Genomic DNA, 9,399 nt, shown 5'->3' on the forward strand with positions numbered 1-9,399 from the left:
CACTAGGCCATTAGATTGTGGATACTGTTGGTGCATGGGAAAAGTCCCATTTTGTTGCAAATTTTTTGCCTTCATGGGACTTTAATTGGGGGCCATTATTGAAGATTACCAGTTTAGGTATTCCAAGCCTGGAGAAAATGTTATGTCCGGCTTATCACTGTTTGTGCAGTTGTGTTGGTAAGTTATGTTGGTAAGTTGGATGAATTCAAAATATTTGGAGTAGTAATCCACTACCATTAGATAATCATTCTCCAGCAGACTGAAGAGGTTTGCGCCAATCCTCTGCCAAAGTTGGTCAAGTACATCATGCGACTTCAGTAGTTCTGAACTTTGTTGATTGTTATAAGGTTGGCATCTCTCTTTCTTTGATGGAATGGTCATTACTGACCAGCCGTGGCACGTTTCACGAATCGTTGCCATTGACTCCAGTTCTGTGACATTCTGAGCAACTCAGCCATGCTAATGTTTACAAGGTTGGCATAAATCAGTTTTTAAAATCATATCTTCTATTTCTTTGTTAACAAAAATAAAAAGCTTGCCTGGACTTATTTTTGTTTCAATTCCCAGATGTGTCTGATGCAAGATCTTATGTATTTCTACTCGTATATTGGTTGGTACAATGTTTTGGCTTTTTAATATTTTGGTATGATAGGTCATTTCAATGATTAGAGTAAGGATGGAGACTGACATTTAGGTTATGCCGGTGATCTGGCCATCTGACCATAAATTTGTTGTTCCAATGTTTCATCATTGGATGTTTTAGCTGTTGGCTGTTGTCAGCATTTGTCACTAATGGATATTGAAGACATTACATTGCCTTGAGAAATACACCCTTTAAATACAGGGTGAGTCACAGGAAACGGATGTTTTTAGAACATGCCTTGCTCTCTGTGAGTAAGGGATAGGGAGTGAGGAAGGTAGTCTTTAAACCTGCTTTAGATGCCGTTTAGTTTGACGTTGGTATTTGTGTATCTTTTATGTTAAATTTTATTTTAGTTATTGATTTTGCATTGGTTTTTTCTCTTCAGTTCATTGCCCTCATGTTGCCGTGGACTTGTGAACACCGTGTGTTGGTTTATGACACTTATGTGAAAAATGGTGAATCAGTGATAAAAACCCAACGTCTCTTCAAACGAAAATTCAACAGCGGTTGTCAGGGTAATGTACCAAGCCGCAATACCACTTAGATGGGTTAGTGCACTAAGAACGACTGGTTCATTATTGAAAACCAAACCATCTGGCCTTGCCTTAACCGCCAGAACACCAGGAAATGTGGATCGAGTGAAAGAGGCAATCACCTGAAATCCCATGCGTTCTGCTAGGTGACATTCTGCAGAACTGGGAATAAGTCAAAACACTGTGCAGCGAATCTTACATAAAGTCTTAAGCTTTCAGCCACACAAAATTATGATCGGCCAACAATTGAATCCGTGGGATTACCAACAATGTTTGTTTTTTTGCCAAACAATGTTCAAAATTTTTGAAGAAAACCAAGATTTGATCCTAATAAGTGATGAAGCCCATTTTCATCTCAATGGTTCAGTTAACAAGCAAAGCCTTTGATACTGCGCTTTAGACAATCCTTGTGAATTACATCAACAACCACTATACAGCCCAAAAGTGACTGTTTAGTGCGGTCTGAGAAAGTGCAGGATTTTTGGTCCATTCTTCTTCTTTGAAGAAGAAACAGCAATGGTTACTTCAGACTGCTATATTCAAATGTTTGAAAACAATTTCCTTCCTGAAAAGAGGAATCAATGTGGTTTCAACAAGATAGGCCACTGCTCATACAGTGAAAGCGTCCATCACTACTGTTTGAGCTGCATTCCCTAATCACGCTTTCGGGATCTCCTGTGGCCTCTGCACTTACCCGATCTTTCCATGTGTGATTTTTATCGGTGGGGATTTTTGAAATCGCGCATCTATGATGGGAAACCTAGCTCACATGGAGAATTGAAGACTGCAATAAGTGAAAATATCCAAAAAATAGGTGTAAAAACTTAAATGAAAGTGGAGGTCAATTTTAGAAAGTAGCTTCAAATTTGTGCTCGTGAAAAATGGCCATCATTTGTCAGACATAGTTTTTCGCTTCTAAATATTCCATAATGACATAGTTTAGTAAATGTTTTTATGTACATTATAAAAGTTTTGAAATATTCGCAGAGTTTTGTTTTCCTTAAAAACATCCGTTTCCAGTGACATTTTGTAAAATTATCCAATCTGATCCAAATAGACGGCCATTTTGGATATTTTGTTATTCATTTCCTAATGTTTACATATTTAAAGTGTATTTCTCAATGCAAAATGTGTATTTCTCTATAGATTTTAACTCAAAGATTCCTCATATAATTTGGGTATCTGTTACTATGCTGAAATAAGAACGTTATCATTTAGAAAGCCATTACTAACATGTGGAGGAGAGTATGTTTTGTAAGTATCCTGTACTTTCACCAAACAATTTGATAAAAAAGTATCGTAAAAATTGAACATAACTTAGAATGCTTATAAAAAGAGTGTGGTAACATAGATGCACAAGCACCTAAAATTTACCCCCCCCCCCTAAAAAAAAAATCTTTAATGCTTACACAGATTATTATTTTTTATTTGTTTTTATACTTAAAATAAATGACTTTAGTCAAATAAATATTAAAATCATAAAATATAAACAAAACTGTGAAAAAAATATGTCTCCCCGGCGGGGAATTGAACCCCGGTCTCCCGCGTGACAGGCGGGGATACTTACCACTATACTACCGAGGAAATCACGAAGAACCTGAACTCATAAGCAATTAAATACTTTACAGATCGATTATTATCTACACGAAAATATATATTTTTTTTAATTTATGCATTTATTACGAAACGTAAGTCAATACTAATTCACGTCTAATTATCGCAATTTTGAATAAAAGATTAAATATTCCTTTAGTTTTATTTAATAACAAATAACGTCCATTTTGATGCCGTATCGCAACGAATAAATTCTGTTGCTTACAACAAAAACGTAAACATTGCCTTCGTACGCAAACAGTGATTTACTATAGTACATTTTTATCTTTCGTTATTCGATATGAATAATCCTAACTATTGACGACAAATCATTTTTAAGAAAATACAAATTTGTGATATTCTAAACCAACGCATTTCAAGTAAACATTTTATTGTTACTTATAATTTTTTTTTTTTTTACAGGCTTTTCATTTTTTCGCTTTTTTTTTTTTTTTTTTTTTTTTTAAATATGCTAATTTCGCCATGTCACACGTAAGTAACGGGTTTGTATTACTGTATAGATTCGAAAAAGTTGTCAAAAAACAAATATATAACAAATAAATGGGGTGTCGTGTCGTGTACACATAGACTCGAAAAAGTTGTCAAAAAACAAATATATAACAAATAAATGGGGTTTGTATTACTGTACACATAGATTCGAAAAAGAAATAAATGTTATCAAACGCAAGATAAGTTATTTTTCTGCCTAATTGGATATGTTTTTTGTGTTTTTATTTAATGTAACATGTTTATTTAGCTTGAAAAACATACTGTGTTTACCGATGTATTGAAAAATTCAAAACGGCACCCGACTCTCTCTTTAACACTGTAAGTTTGGGAAAAGGTGTTATAAATATAAGACTAGACAAAATACTGTTAGAAATTCGCTCAATATATGTTACCGTGACATAGGTTGACATATATTCGGTGGGTTTTAATAGTATTTTGCCTAGTTTATTATTTATAACACCTTTTCCCAAACTTATCGTGTTAAAGAGAAAGTCGGGCGCCATTTTGAATTTTCCAATACATCGGTAAGCACTGTATGTTTTTCGAGCTCAATAAACATGTTACATTGAATAAAAACACGAAAAATATATCCAGTTTGGAAGAAAAGTAACTTATCTTACCTTTGATAACATTTATTTGTTATATATTTGTTTTTTGTTTTTTTTTTTACAACATTTTCGAATCTGTACAGTAATACAAACCCTAAGTAACTAATAAGGTTTTCACCTGAAACGCGATGGTTTAAAACGTCATTAATCTACACAAACATTGAAAATAGCGTTGGGAAATTATTAAAACGAACAAACAAAAAGAAACAGTTTAATCTGTTTTATCCAACCATTTGTGGCCTATTTGCGTTAAAACAAATAATATGAAAGCTTTTAAGGGTACGTTGTACAATGTACAGTTTAATCAAGACATTAAAAAAATGAAAATATTGAAAAAAGGTTATATTGTACGTATTCGTTATGGAACGAAGTTCTCCGAAAAAAAATTCAGGTAAATATGAAGAATTACTTCACCCTCGATAATTCCTTGAAAATTACCACTCTTTAAGGGTTTCGGGGTCGCTGAAAACGAAAATAACATTCAAAATTACGGAAAACGACTAGTTTCTAAGATATGAAGAAATGTTGGTTTTATAAAGTGGGGCCGATCACTTTCCTGTATTTTTTAACGTAAAATGAGCACCCGAATTGTGGCCACGATTTTTTTCGGGTGGGGCTGGGGCTTTCTTTCCACACTCGGAAAATCCTTTAAAATTACCACTAACTTTTAAAATTCCAAGAAACAAGTAGTTCCCAAGATATGAAGAAATGCACTCACTTTATGGTCATCTTTTTTTTAGGCGGGTGGGGGTGGGGTGGGGGACTGCGTATTTGTTTTTCGTTCTTTTTTTGGAGGGGGATATTCAATTATAGAACTCGTATAGTTTTTTAACAAGTGCTTATGCAGTTTAATTAACTGTTTTGAGCAGAAGAACTGTTTAATATTTTACAAAAATTCTGTTTACATTTGGTGGGAGGCGGTGGAGGGGCGGGAGGTGTAGTAGTTTTTATTTTACAGCGGAAAAACAATTTATGATACCGAGCAAAAGGTTCGATTTTTAGGAAGAAAAGCTAGTAATAAAGATGGGGAGGAAGTATCGGCGCTTTAACTGGAGTTATCTCCTCGTGGCGTGTTCAACAAATTTCATAATGGCTGACTTCAACGCGCTCTCATAAAAAACGTGTTTTTCTGCTGAAAAATAAAAACTAAATCAAATTAAATGGATTTTTTTTTTTCGGATACGTACAAGAACCTTTTTTTTCCCGATATTTTCATTTTTTAATGTCTTAAACTGTACAAGTACCCTTTTAAGATGTCATAATTATCTATGTTGAGCAAATAACCCTTATCCTTGAGTGGCTTCCGGGCCTTGGTAAGTGGTGATCACTGTGTAAAAAAAAAAAAAAAAAAAAAGTAGCCGTTTTGTTTAATTACAACACTTGGGTGCTCTGGTCGCAGAACGGTACCAAATTGAAAAGTGAATTTGTGACGCTAAAACCGTGCAGCGTGCACAATCGAAAATGATCCCAGTCAAAATGCTGGTGTGTAAGCCTTACCCTTAAAAAGTTGAATTTTGAAGGAAGATCATATTTAAAATTATCGCAGACAAGTAGTTTTTTTTTTATGCCCATTATTATCCAATGTATTCTTTAATAGTTTTCAGTGGATGTGTTGCGGACCAGGATATAAATATCCTAACTTGCTACAAAAGAAAATAATGAAACGAATGGAATGAAGGAAACAAAACTCTATTGCTGTATAAAAAAACGTGTCGTTAATTTACTGTTGAAAAATGAATGTTTTAGGTATAACACGTGTTCATGTCCGCGCGGGTGTCACCATCGTTTGTTGCAGGACTGGTAGTATAGAAAGAAAAGGAAATGTGTGTTCATCTCACTATCGTTTGTTCGCGCGTGGAAAAAAGTGAGCAATATAGTGGAACGAGAAATGATAGTCCAGCGTGTAGACAAAGAAAAAGATAGAGGGTTGACATCAGTAAAACTGTGCGCCATGTTAGCAGTCAACTACGTGAACGTATTCTCAGGCACAAGTTGTATATATAGAGAGAGAAAGAGTGAGAATGTCAATCCAGTTCATGGAGATAGAAAGTGTATAAGGTGTACGTACTGTTTGTTAGCTTTTTGCCCCACATGGTAGCAAGTGACGTGAGGTGCATGCGCCTGCCGAAATGGCGGCGGCTGGTGTGCCGACCACTCGGCTCGGAAAGCGAGTCGGAAAAGAAACTGCTTATTGCTCTTGCTTTTATAGTTGTTTCCGGTGGTCTTTTGCGCATGTGTGGATTTCCTTTGAAAGGGGAAGTGGCGTTGTCCATGTGCGCGTATGTGAGTACATGTGTGTACGTTAGCGTGTGTGTGTATACACGGGAGTGTATGTACGCAAACGTGAATATATGTACGTGTGTGGACATGGCGCGTATGTTTGTGTGTGCGTATGTATATGACGTAATATAGCTTGAGATGTGAACGCGTATTTTTGTGTGAGACTAGAAAAGGCTTGTGCAGATGTCATTTTTACCACTTAAATGCTCATGTTTGCTTCGATTTGTTATGGTCAACCGGTAAAAAAAATGGAGCTTATTGTAAACTATTAAAGAATACATTGGATAATAATGGTCTTAATATCATAAAAACTACATGTCTGCGGCAATTTTCAATGTGATATTCGTTCAAAACAGACACAAACATCTTTAAAAAGGGTACATCTTTAGTTGGTACTCAGTAGCATTTTGACCATGATTAGGTAGTCACTCACGACGTGAGATAATTAAAAAAAACAAAAAACAAGACCGATAGCCATTAGTCGCATGAAAACAAATAAAAAAAACTTAGGCACATGGCCAACTCAAAAGGAGGGGGGGATTGTGGGGGTCGTTGGTCATCCTTGTCACTCCAGAACTAAACAATACGTTTAAACAGCCTTTATAAATATGAAAGAAGAAATTTAAAAAAAAAACAAAAAAAAAAACCCCATAAAATTTAACATTTTAGAGTAGGAGATCACTTTCCAACATAAATTTAACGTAAAATGATCACCCACTTTTTGGCCACCTAGCGTTCAACGATACATGTAACCCCTAGCAATCTTTCAAGTTTGGTGTTTTCACAAACGGTATTATACATTGCAAGGAGCGATTCGTAATCATGCTCAGTGGTGACTAAATTATCCACATAAAAATTGGTCATTACGGAAGAAATCTCAGCATGAAGCTGACTATGTAACTCAAGATGAAGGGACTGGCATTGAACCCAAAAATGGTTGAATTGTACCTATAGGTGCACAATTTCTCATTTAGAAAAACAGATTCGGTTTCTTTCTCAAAAAGAAGGAAATAAAATCTATTTTTATTCTGCTCAGTATGGAGGCGAATTTGTAAGAAAGCCTTACGGAGGTCTCCCAAAAAGACAGTTATTTTTTCTGAAGGCCAAAAATAAGTCAAGCAGCAGTCCTGTTACCAGTCTTTGCTGCATTTCACTTTCCTTTGTATTTTTAGTAATCGGTTTTATTATTCAGTAAAATCTGCTTTATTGTTTTCATGCCATTTTTATGGGCATAACCACTCCTCGACCATTTAATCAGGCGCTCAGATATGTTCTGTACTTTACTTTGCTTTTTTGTCCCATGAATGTATTATAAACAACTATAAATGAAATAGAAAAATAAAAGCTTCAAAAGCGCAAACCAAAAGATTGTGAACTAATACAACAGGCTATTACAATGCTGAATGGACATAATTACCCTATAAGTTCGATAAGACTGACTTTACTTTTGTATTGCACCAATTATCTCCCCTTTGTTCATTACTAAATACGATGGCTTATAGTTCATTAAAATCATTGGTACGTATTAACTAAATAGTAACCTGGTGATTATAGACGTGTGGAAACAGCTGTTATGTGCAATGAGTTTGGTAATGTAATAGATTGTTATTATACTTTACATTTCTAGAGAGGAAATAGATTCTCCTGAGCAAACCCAAGCAATTGACTGAAGCAACGGTATGATTTAACCCTAACCCCCCCCCCCACTGCTTTTTGAAAAAACAATTAAATACACATCTATGAAGAATCCAACAGTATTTGTTGTACTCACCAGGAGTAATAGAGAAAGGTTTAACGATACCTATTTGTTCATAATCTTCGAGCACTTGTAAATATTCATTATATAAACCTTGTTTCTTCAAACAAACGACCACCCTCTGCATAATCTTCAAGGAGGGCAAGTAGTTTGAGTCTACCCGTGCCAACTTTTATAGTCACAGGACAGATCCGCATAATATTTCTCATCTTTTAGTACAATTTTTTTTGTTTTTTTAATTCAGCTATCTTCACTTCAACATACAAAGACACTTTAGCATTTTCATGATTCCAACAGAATCTAGGGAAAGAAAAGTTTCTATTCTTCCTGTTCTACGGAAGATTCTTCAAAAAATGGACCAAGCGGGTCGGAATAAAAGGGATAGGATTTAATACGCTATCCACCAAATATGAAGAACAAGCAGTTAATGATTGGCAAACTTGATCAAAGGGAGGCAACTCATTCTGAGTTCCCTTATTTGATTTGGGCTTCAAAAAATTATGCCCATCCCCGAAGCGGATAACTGTATTTTAAATTTTCTAAGCGGTCCCATTAAGACATGGAACCACACAGAAATTTTTATTTGCTGACCATGTCATTTAGAGCTTTCTATCCATGACAGACAGATGAAAACCTACCTCAGTTATGTTAGCAGTAATCTTGTCAAATTTGTCAACTTAAAATTTCAAGTTAAGGCTGTCCATGAACAGGACAACAAAATGAGATTTTTGAGAACCCAGTTTTATAGAGATATTGAGCTCTAGGAGGTCCATAGACCTCATTCCAATAAACGTATTTACAGGCATAATTACAGGCCTAGGTGCTAATTTTTCCCTAGATTTCAGTTTCTTCAAAATAGTCTGGGAGAAGAAAATTTTTGACTCTCAGTGTCTAAAATGCAATAGAAAAACACTGGGGATCCTTTACTTTTCAAGGACACGCTGATAACAGGGAACATACAATTTTCACCATCAATTAAGGAAGTCCTTCCTACAAAGGATTTTGATGTCTTAGGGCACATTACAGAAAAATGAGTCCTTAACACACAACTAGCGCATGCGTAAGGAAATCCCTTCTTCCCCTTACATTCTTATTCTGAGTGACTACCAAGGCACTTGATACATAATTGAAGCTCTTTGACTCTTAAAACCTACGAATAATAGAATATATATATATATATATATATATATATATATATATATATTTATTTATTTATTTTTTTTTTTTTTACAAGAGTCCACTCATCAAGGCCTGGAGGCCACTCAAGGATAAGGGTTAATAGGTATAAATTAGTCAATGGGATTATAGCGTAAGTAGTGGAAATTTTATGAATTTGATTACTTAGGGGGACAGTTCATCAAGAACTTGTTTACGTTGGACTTGAAGACAATCAAATTGTAGTCAGCTGTATGAATTTCGTTTAACTTCTACTCGATAAATTTTCGGAAATTTTGGATATATTTTTGGTGTGTCAAT

General features: G+C 35.0%; 1 non-coding gene across 1 annotated transcript; it reads right to left on the reverse strand.

Moving 5' to 3' along the window:
* Window positions 1-2,688: 2,688 nt before the first annotated feature.
* On the reverse strand, window positions 2,689-2,760 carry Trnad-guc (transfer RNA aspartic acid (anticodon GUC)). The gene has a single exon. It is a non-coding gene; the product is annotated as a tRNA-Asp (tRNA).
* Between the last annotated feature and the right edge of the window lie 6,639 nt (window positions 2,761-9,399).

Source organism: Euprymna scolopes, chromosome 29 (assembly GCF_053919585.1).
Source record: "Euprymna scolopes isolate OS-2025 chromosome 29, ASM5391958v1, whole genome shotgun sequence".
NCBI lineage: Eukaryota > Metazoa > Mollusca > Cephalopoda > Sepiida > Sepiolidae > Euprymna > Euprymna scolopes.